The following is a 10,820-nucleotide window of genomic DNA, read 5'->3' on the forward strand; positions in this document are numbered from 1 at the left end:
CCACAGCTCTTAGGTAACAATCCACCCTTGTATATATGCATGTAGTCTTTCTTTTTCTCTTTGCATTTTACTTGTTTGTTTTGCTTTTACACCTTTCTCATGCTTTTATAACACAAGGGACTGTGTTATTTAAGTGTGGGGGAGGAGTTTCATCTTTTACTAATCATATTTTCTCTGTTCTTATTTTCTACCTTGAGTCTTGAGTCACATTCTTGCATGCATTCATGTAGTTGCATCTAAGTGCATATATTAAATAAAAATCGAAAAAATCGAAAAATCAAAAAAAAAAATTTCACAAAAAAATGTTCATGTAGTTGCATTCTCATTTTTAGGATTGAGTCTAGTTGCATATCCATATAGGCTGCATCAATGCAAGGGAGTGATGATAGGTTTTTCCTTGAGAGAATATCACTTTAAGAATTCGGTTCACTGCCCTAGTTTCTAGCTCATTGATGCATGTAAACAAGAAAGAAATCAAGACTGATCCATGCTTTGAACTTGCTGAGTGAATCAAGCTTTGATTAGGTCCAGCCTTATCTAACTGAGAACCATAATTTGACAATCTAATTATCATTGTTTGTGCATGTCATTGTGAACTCATGGGTACCCTTAAAATATTTGAGCTCTCTTATCCTTTTTACCACTCTTTGCTAGCTCAAATAGCTGTTCTCTCATCTTGAGACAGCTCCCTGCCTTGAACCAAACCTTCCTTGAAGCCTGAAACACTATAGTGAGAGTTGTGAGGCCTTTTTCTGAATTAACTTGACAGAAAGTGTTGGGTTTAGGGCGACAAGAGTAGAGTCTCATGTAGATCTAGCTCTGCATCATGAGTCTAGAGTATGCTAGGAAGAGATCTTGGGAAGCACTGAATGAAAAAGAGAGAGTTTGAAATGAGAACCAGGGGATGGAAAAGAAAAGAAAGCGGTTTGGGGTCTGCTGTTTAAAGAAAGAAAAGCTCTTGTGTTTTGAAAAGAAAAGCCTAGCCTCTAAGTAAAAAGAAAAGAAAAGAAGCCAAAAGGCTCAAAGTGTTTGAAAAAGAAAAGAAAAAAGAGGCTAGACAAAGTTATGTAAGAAAGAGCTAAGTGGAAGGTTCAGACCCCAAAGCCTGAGTTTAAAGATGAAAAGATGAATCCCTTGGTGAGAAAGAAAAACGAATGAGAGTGAAGTGAGGAGTGGGTTGATGAGGCAATGAATGCCTTGAGAGAGGAGTAGCTAGGATTTGATCTTCATGGGAGTAGAGTTAAGGTGAAAGACCAGCTTGGGGCATTGGGTAGATGGGATTCTGCTCTTGTATGCACCAGTTGCCTTTTACCCTTAGCTTTCTGTTAAAGTTTATTCCTTTTTGAGTGATCCTTGAACTGCATTGAAACCATAAGCATTGAATGAGATCATCTTTGTCTCATAACCCTGTCCCAAGACAAGTGAGTTCACATGATTTGCATAAGCATGATTCACATGAGCTTTAATGAATGTCAAAAGGTTGGAACTATGGCTGTTTGTGAAAACTTAAGCTTGAGCTTGATTCATTTATTGATGAGTATGGCTAAAGTTTTATGAGTAATCTTGTTTGCACTTCATCTTATAATTAGCAACTAGGACAGTGAGCCTTGAATTCTTTTAGTGATACACTCTCTCATTAAGGAATTTGAACTCCCAATGCATCCAACCACTTTCTCTCATTTGCTCCTTTTGCTTGAGGACAAGCAAAGGACAAGTCTGGGGGAGTTGATATGTTAATAATTTGCATCATTTAGGTTGTATATTTCATTCCAAATCATATCTTATTTCATGCATTTTAGGTCTTTAGGTGTTGTTTTAGGACTTAGGGGTTTGTATTAGGTCCAAGTGAGTCTTGCATGTTGTGGAGTGTTTACAGGTGATTTGGAAGCACTTTGGACCTAAAAAGATGAAGCCAGGAGAAGAAATGGTGAATGGGGGTTTAAAAATGGTGAAATCAGCCTTTTGGAGATTCTCGGCGCTAGCCTGTACTGCGGGAAGCTTTTTTTTGGCTATTTTCATGTACCGCGGGTGGATTTCTCGGCCAAAACGCCTACCGGCCGTCCAACTTTCTCGGCGAAAATTTCCGGGTGCAGATACATCTCCGAGATCACATTACCGGAAGGTCTTGCCGGCCGATTCAGTCTCCGGGGTCTTCAGAAAAGATCAAGATAATGGAGTCTTGATCTCAGAACAGTTGGAATCGATAAGTTTGGATCACCGAGCTGAAAGATACGGCCACCGGAAGACAGACTTCTCTCGCATCCGTTCCGGAGCAATCCCATACGTCTGGAAAGATCGCCTGTCCGGGGAGTCTTAATGTCCGATTCAGGTTACAGGGTCTTCGGCAAAGATGGAGATGATCAGGTCCCGGATCCAGAACAGGTGGAATCATTGGATTTGGAGTCTTGAGCAGAGAGTTAAGCTCACCGGAAAGCACACCTGTCTTGCTACAGTTTCAAGACCGATCCGATGAATCACAAAGATTGCGTGGGACGATGCCTTTCCAGTCCGATTCAGTTGCCGGGGTCTGCATCAAGATATTACGTCATTGAGTGCTCATTCCAGGACATCTGACATCATCCGTTTTGGAGCTATGTGCTGAAAGATACCGTCTCCGGAGTGAACACTGGTCCAAGAGCTTCCTTTTGATCGTTTCAATGCACTTCAGAGATGAGCTGTCCAGGGAACCTTCCACTTCCCAAGCGCCGAAGGTTCCTTCACCAAAGTTCGAGATGTTCGAGATCGTTTCCTTTTGTTTCTTGCCTCTTTTGTGAAAGACTCCCTTTTTAGAAGAGTAATATCGATTTTTAAGGGTTCAAATCAAGAGAGTTTGAGAGATCTGTGTGTTTAAAGCTGCAAATCCATCATTATCCATCTTCTCCATCTCCATTTCTCATCATTAATCATGCCAATCTTCTCAACTTGCAAAGGTTTAAGAGAGATTAGTATGATTAGTGAGTAGTCATCTTAATGAGGTACTAGATGTGTAGGTTAGGGTGCTAAAGTGTTAGATTAGGAGTGCTTAGGGCTACATTCATTGATTCATCTCTCTAAACAGCTGTTCTCTAGGCTAGATCCTTCCATATCACTTGAGATCTAGATTCTGGGAATTTCATGCACCAAAAGTGTTTGATAAAATTCCTGAAAGAGCTGTATTAGAGGTTTAAACATTTACTGCATGATGATGTATTAATATTTTCTTAAATGGTCTTCTATAACTGTTTATTAATGCTCACTGATTCATATTTCACAAATGATGATTTGGTTTGAAAATGGATTAGTGTAAGGGTTAATTCCTTCATGAGAGGATTAATCTATATTAGAGTTCTTAATCATTTGAATCATGTCTCATCATTGTCATTAGCATTCTTTGTTTAGCACCAAAGCACCCTAGCCAACTATCTTGTCTAGAATCTCATGCTTCCATCATCTCATATTCACATCACTTGTCATTTGCTTAGTTCTTGTTTGATCACTAGTTTAGTCATTGATCTTGTTTTAAGTTCTTAGTTGTCATTAGTCAATCAAAACCTCACTTGTTTACTTGAATTGAGAAACTGATCACATATCTTAGTGTCTAGCACCACATTCTTGGATTGATACTTCTTTTGTGCTACTTTGACAAGGGGATTGATAGCCCTAAAGACCCAAAAAGTCTTGTCTATCATTGATCAAGATGTCTTCTCAATCACTGCACAAGCATAAAAAAAAGGAGGAATCCAACACTTATGCATCTTGCAACATGGTTTACACTAGTGACAATGACCTTCAAGAGCAATTCTCGGAAGATGAAGAGTATGGTTTGTTTGTTGGAGATGCAAACCCTGGAGACAATTCATCTAGTAGCAACTCAGAACCAATAACAAAGAGCATATTCAGAGAAAGACTGATCGAGTTCAACAAATTTGTGAAGTCCATTCCTCTCTACCTCGGATTCGATGACATCTGGAAGCAAAGCTGCCTTCAAGTTTTCTTCAGATACCACAAGGAAACTAAGGAGAACATCTCCACATATTTCAGAAGAGCCATGTACCTATCTTTTCCTAGATCATCACCTGTTGCAGCTGTTTACAGGATCCATCTCAAAGACCCACAAGAAGTCAGTGATTACACAAACAAGATCAGCAAAGAAAAACTTGAAGAGTTACTCAAGTAGTTCAAAGTCTGCCCAAAGGAATTTTGTTTGCCAAAGCATGTAGAGACTACTTGATCGGACACTTCTTCTGTGACAGCAAAGAATCTATCCAAGAGATGAAAGACTTGTTCACACACGCCCAAGAAGGTAGACAAGTTCAAACTCTGCATAAATTTCAAGACAAAAGTCAATTTTTTATCTCTTGTGACATTAGAGGTGAAAGATTTCTCAATGTTCTTTGTGATTATGAAGCTTGAATTAACATGATGTCCAAAGCTACTGCTCTGAGATTTGGAATTAAACACATTTTAAGTACCAGGATAAAGATTAGCTTAGCAGATGATTCAAGTGCAACTCCAAGAGCGATAGCACGAGACATTCCTCTAAGGATTGGAGATTGCCTAGCACATGTCGATCCCTACATAGTGAAGACCAAAGATGACTCATATCTAGTTATCCTTGATGGCCTTTCTTAGCAACTGCTAGAGCCATCATGGATTTGCCCAACCAGGGAGTTTCTTTTGCAAATATCGACAAGGACATCTTCTATGAAGCTACACCACTTAAGAGCAAAGGAGGAAAGCATAAAGCACAAGCATTCGAACCAGAAGAACTCTGGAGTGATGAAGAACCTGCAGGAAAGAACAAGAGGATTTCAAAGAAGATTTGTCTTAGGACAAAATCTTATTTGAACTAAGTCTTTTTCTTTGCAACGTCTGGCTAAGGACTATAAACCAAAGCCCTTGTTAGGAGGCAACCTATCTAAGTACTTATTTATTTTTGTTTAACTTTCTTTTTCTATTGAAGTTTTGTTTTTATTCTATTACAGGCCTTAGTATGCATCACAAATATATATATAAAAAAAAAGGAGCTGACCGCGGCCGATGGAGGTTCAACCACGGCCAACAGCCATCCCACCGCGGCCAAGCTCGGTTTGACCACCCCCATTACCACTTCTACCTGGATTCAAACCAGTTTCAATTTGATCAAGCACCACTCCACATCAAGCACAATCCATCATTAAACATCCTACCACCTCCACAACCACCTTACAATCCACCACTAACAGCAGGTAAGTTTTCTTTTCTTTAATCTTTTAAATTTTCACGTTCTCTATTTCTCATCCTTGCCTGATTTTTTCACACTGTGGGCAGTGTGATTTTAGTCTGGTGAGGATTCCATCCCTTACTAACCCCCTTTTCTTGCATGAGCCCTTGCATTCTGCATTTTTAAAAAAAAATTTCAATTTTTCGGTTTTCTTAAAACTTTTCAAACGTCTTTTGAGTTTCAAAAAGTGTTTTCAAAAGTCAAATTCATTTTGAGGGAATAATGAAAAAAATTGATGATGATAACCAACCTGTTTACTTCTACACCATCCGTTCATAAAAAGCTCTTTCAAGGTTTAGTACTAGACTAGGCAGTTGCTAGAGTACCTACACTACAAAATCCCACCTGAGGACTTCTATTCAAGGAGATCTTTTCTGACCGGATATACTAGCTCTGTTTAATTGGACCTAATCATAACATCTAATTTTCTCATCAATGGTTTTAGGAAGGCATCATGATATACATCTAGGACATCTTTACCTTATTGTTATCACTATTTGTTGTCCTAGATGGCCAGTTCATCTTTAGCTGATACCTTACCCTTGACCCAAACCTTTATGTTCAAACCTCATGCACTCTCTTAAGTTTATGTCGACATATATGTGCATAAACGCTGGAGAGGGAGGAACAACATAGTTTTCAGTCACTCAAGAGAATGACTGATAACTAAGAGTTTTTAGCTCTTAAGGAGGTTATCAATCCCCTTTATCAGTTGTAGAATAAGGGGTATTAATCCAACACTTGTGGTTTAGACACTTATCTATGAGATAATCTCTTAATTCAAGCCAAATAGATCGATTATGGTTTCAAACAAGTAACTAGACAAACAATAAAACCAAAACAAGCTTTAAACAAGACTAAGATGCAAGCTAAGCAAATAAAGAAAACTAAACAAGATGATGAATATGATATGATGAGGATTAGAGCTCCGGATATGATAGATGGCTAGGTACTTTTCAGGATTTAACCAAGTAGCTAATGACAATAATGAAACATGATTCAAGTGATTTAGGATTCTAATCAATCCTTAATCTTTCCCAAGCATCAAGACACAGATCAAGCCATTTCACATACCCAATCATCATTGGAGATCAAACAACAAGACAGCATTAAGAATCAATCCTAAGTGATCATTTATGAAATAACAAACATCATCATGGCATTAATGCATAAACCTCTAATATAACTCTTTCAGGAATTTCATCAAACACTTTTGGTGCATGAAAAACCCAGTTTCTAGATCACAAGTGATGTGCAAGGATCTAGCATAGAGATCAGCTATTTAGAGAAATGAAAACATGGATGTAGATGTAAGCTAGCTTAATCAAACCCCTAGAGCACCCTAACCTACATATCTAGAACTCTAATGAGGGGACTACTCACTAACCATGATTATCTCCTTTAATTCTTTGCAAGATAAGTAGATAAGCATGATTAGTTGATGAGAATAAATAGATGGATGATAGATGATGAAGACAAGATGATTAAAGCTCTCAAAATTCTTTTAATTAGACAGAAAATGGGAGATCTCTCACTCAAAAAGGTGTTCTTTCACAAAAGAGGCAAAAAGCTTAAGGGAAAATGAGATAAACCTTAAGAAAAAACCATAAAACATATATATAGTGTCTCCAACGAACCGGGTCAACCAAGGACAAACTGGGTACTGACACGGCTTAAATGGGTAAAGTTCTAAGTGTGCGAGTTGGTCAAGTGCTTCCCATCCCGCAAGCCTGAGTCACACAGCCATGGAACTAGTCTTGTGCTCCTAAACTCCTTCAGTGTGCTTATCCTGGCCTGTTCTACGAATACATGTGCTGTTCAGGTCTTCTGTTCTTCAACTCGCACAACCAAGACGCATTCTCGAGAAAATATGTGTGCAAGTTGATCTTCTTTAGCTCCAAGTGGCACTCCCAACTTGCACAAGTCTGGAAAGATGTTCTTACAAGTTTGAACCTTGTAAACTAAACCGCATTCCCTTTTCGGTCTTAACTGCGAACATATGTGCGGTTCAGGTTCTTTTGCTCTCTAACTCGCACAATCATGTAGCGCAGGACTTCAAACTTGTGTGCGAGATGGTCTCCTTCACTTCCAAGTCGCAAGCCCAACTCGGTTTGATCAGCGAATACATGTGCGGTTCAGTTCATTGCTTGGCCAATCCGCATGCCCAAGTCGCACAGCTTGTGGACTTAGCATATTTAAGCTCGGAGGTCTTTGGTCTTTCACAGGGTTGCCTTACCTACACATCTCCAGTCGCAGCCTATTTCCCAGAACCACATCTCTCATTGCTGCGAGTTGACTAAGTCGCAGAACCGTCTCGCACAATCCATGTCTTCTCGGACCACTTCGCATTCGGGGCGGCGTAACATCCAGGATATGGATCCAAATGGCATGATTAAAATTCCATTGGAAATAGCACTCAAACATCTAAAACTTTGGTGAAGAACAAAATGGCATCCGGGGAGTGGAAGGTCTCTCAGATCGCTGATCTCTGCAGTGTATCGGAAAGACCCGGTGAAAGGCTTCTGAACCCGTCTTTATTCCGGAAAAGCTATCTCCCAGCTCAGACCTCCAAATCGTGTAATCTCAAGTGTTCTGGAAAGAAGACTTGAAGTTTTTGAATCTTGATGAAAGTTCTGGAAACTGAAGTGCAGAGGAAGGGCATCGTCCTGCGTAACCTTTGAAGCACATCGGATCGGTTTGGAAAGGAAGCGAGACAGACATGTCTTCTGATGGCTATACCTCACAGCTCACTGATCCGAATTCACTGATTCCAACTTTTATAGAACCACAACTCAATCCTCTCCAACGTTTATGAAGACCTCGGAAGCCAAATCGGACGTTAAGACTCCCCGGACGGGTAATCTTTGAAGCGTGTTGGGAACCAGAGATTTATACCGAGTCTTCATGTACAGCGATAAGCTTTTTGGCCGAGAATCTGTTCCACGGTGGACAGTTTAGCCGACAAATCCAACCCATCTCGGCATAAAACTCAGCTGAAGCAGAACTTGATCTGGCACAGCCTTTATCCGACTAAAACTGCACCCGATAAGCAATTTGGCCGATACTTCTACGAACCAGGCACAAACATCACCCGATAAAACCTCCTCCACCCGGCACATGTTTTGGCGATGGGAGCTTCCCAGTAAGCGTTTTCAGCCGATAAAATGCTTCTTCTGGTACATTTCTTAGCTGATAAACTCCAAAATCTTGATTTCACCATTTTTGAACCTCCAAACTCCATTTAAACACCTGGTCTCAACTCTTCTGCTCCAAACAGACTCCAAATTACCTGTTTAAGACTCCAAACCATACAAAGGCTCCTTTGGACCTAATGCAACTCCTAAGTTCTAAATAAATGCCTAAAGACCTAAAATGCATGAAATAAGACATGATTTGGAATGAAATATGTAAGCTAAATGATGCAATTTATGAACATATCAAGGACTGAATGAAACCGGGAAGGAAGTGTACCATGAAATCTTATCAAGCCTCATGATGCTTCAGAAATCTCATTCTTAAAGGTAAATTTTTTGCTCCCTAAGACTCCAAGTCAAAAGGCGGTTTCCCCTTTCCACAAAAAAAAAAAAAATCAAAAAAAGAGAAAAAGAAAGAAAACAAAGGAAACAAAAACCCTACAAAGTCGTAGAAGCCGAAATCATTTGAGCAAAGGCAATATGTATTCACTTAAGAAGTTATGATTTCACAACCTAGACAAAAATCCAAGTCTGAGGGAGTTATAAGGAGAACCTGAAGAAAGGAGATCAGAAATCTTAAAGCAAGAAAAATGTGACTGAAAACTGTGGATATCAACAGCTTCATTCTCTCTTGCTGTTTTGCATAATATCCTATCTCTCCAGAAAAAAGGTAACCCTAAACAAATCAAGTCTCACCACTAAAAAGCCTTTTGATACCTAACCTTGAATGCCTTGTTTAAAATTCTTTTGATGAGAATCACTGAAACCTTTAATGAATGTTAAGAGCTAGTTGACTGGAAGTTAGTTGTAGGTGTGTGGATTTTCGCATGACGGATTAACAGATTAATTATGTTTGTATTTTGGTGAGAATTTTCTAGATTTGATATGATTGATGCATTGTCCCTAATTAAGGTCTAGAAGTGTCGTTGCTGATATTTTTGAGTTCCCTGTGATTTTTGTTGATGATATTTTTTCAGATTGGTTCTTGTTTTGTTTGAGGACAAACAAAGTCTAAGTCTAGGGGAGTTGATAACACCGTACCATTGATTTCAAATGTTTTTTCAAAGGTTTAATCAATTTTAGGAACTTTTATTATGATTTTCTATGTTTGTAGTTTCAAGGCTCTTTTCAGGAAAATTTAGGGAAAAAGATGGCAAAATAGAAGAAATCCACATTTTTAGCTCAGAGTAAGACCGCAAGAAGTTCAGCCTTAAATGAAGATTTTCTCACCGTCTGATCCTGCTCAAATTTGGAGACATTCAATAGGAGACAACCAGCTTTCCATAGCACTTTACATCAAGACAATCCAACGGTGCAATCAAAAGTTATGTGAAGAGCAAGTTGACCAAATTCATCAGCCCTAGAAGACTCTCACCCGCGGCAAACAAGCAATTTTCTAAGGAGTCATCGATAGGTATACATGTTCGACTAGGATTTCTAAGTTTCTAAACCATATTATGGATCTCATCCGTTATAAGTTGTTCATACTGCATGCGAGTAGATTCATGACCTATTCTTTGAACCTAGGATCGATCAGAGCCACGAGAGTATTCAGATCATTCATACCTAGCTTCAGAAGAACATAGTTGCTACAGGAGTTGAGAGCTACCTGTAGAGCAGATGTGAGCAAACAAATTCAATAGTTAATGTATGATCTTATTCTTGGCATGAGAGCCAGAGTTAATTGTCAGATTTGAGTGATTAGTTGATTACGATGACGAGAGTTGGTTAATCATACACATGTCTATTCCAGTTCCATGCAGATCACAAAATAAGATAAAAATAAACCGCTCAGAAGCTAATTGCACTTAAGGACACGTATCATTTTTATTTCTTTTTGAACGTAAGTTTTCTTAAGACCACTTGAAAGAACTCTGATCGAAACACGAAATATTCCAATATGCTCTCAAATAAAACTTCTGTCCCGTTTCCCACTTTAAATCACAGATCGAAAGTTGAAAAAGTTAAATCTGTCCGAAAATAAAGCCGTTGATTTCTATTTGTCACTATACAGAGGCTGATGATAATAGTGGCTGTAAACTTCTTAATCGCAGATAAATTAAAAATATGTTAATGAATGAGGGTTGGCTACTTCTTATGAACTGCAACTTGATTTTGTGAGCGCATATAAAAAATGTCATTGAGTTAAAAAAAAACACACACACACAAATATGATGCAGGTATTTACCTAGTAAATATTAAATCAACAAATAGCCAAATAAGGAAATATGTAAAAGTAGTTTCTGGCCCATTGAAAGACAGAGATCCTGGTTTTGTAAAGTTTGGTACAAACTATTTTTATCGAACATCACGGTGGGAATTATTGGTGAGACAGATAAGATGGGTCGAGAATGACTACGGGATTTTCAATATTATGCTTCCAA

The sequence above is a fragment of the Eutrema salsugineum genome, unplaced genomic scaffold, assembly GCF_000478725.1.
Source record: "Eutrema salsugineum unplaced genomic scaffold, Eutsalg1_0 scaffold_8, whole genome shotgun sequence".
NCBI classification, from domain to species: Eukaryota; Viridiplantae; Streptophyta; class Magnoliopsida; order Brassicales; family Brassicaceae; genus Eutrema; species Eutrema salsugineum.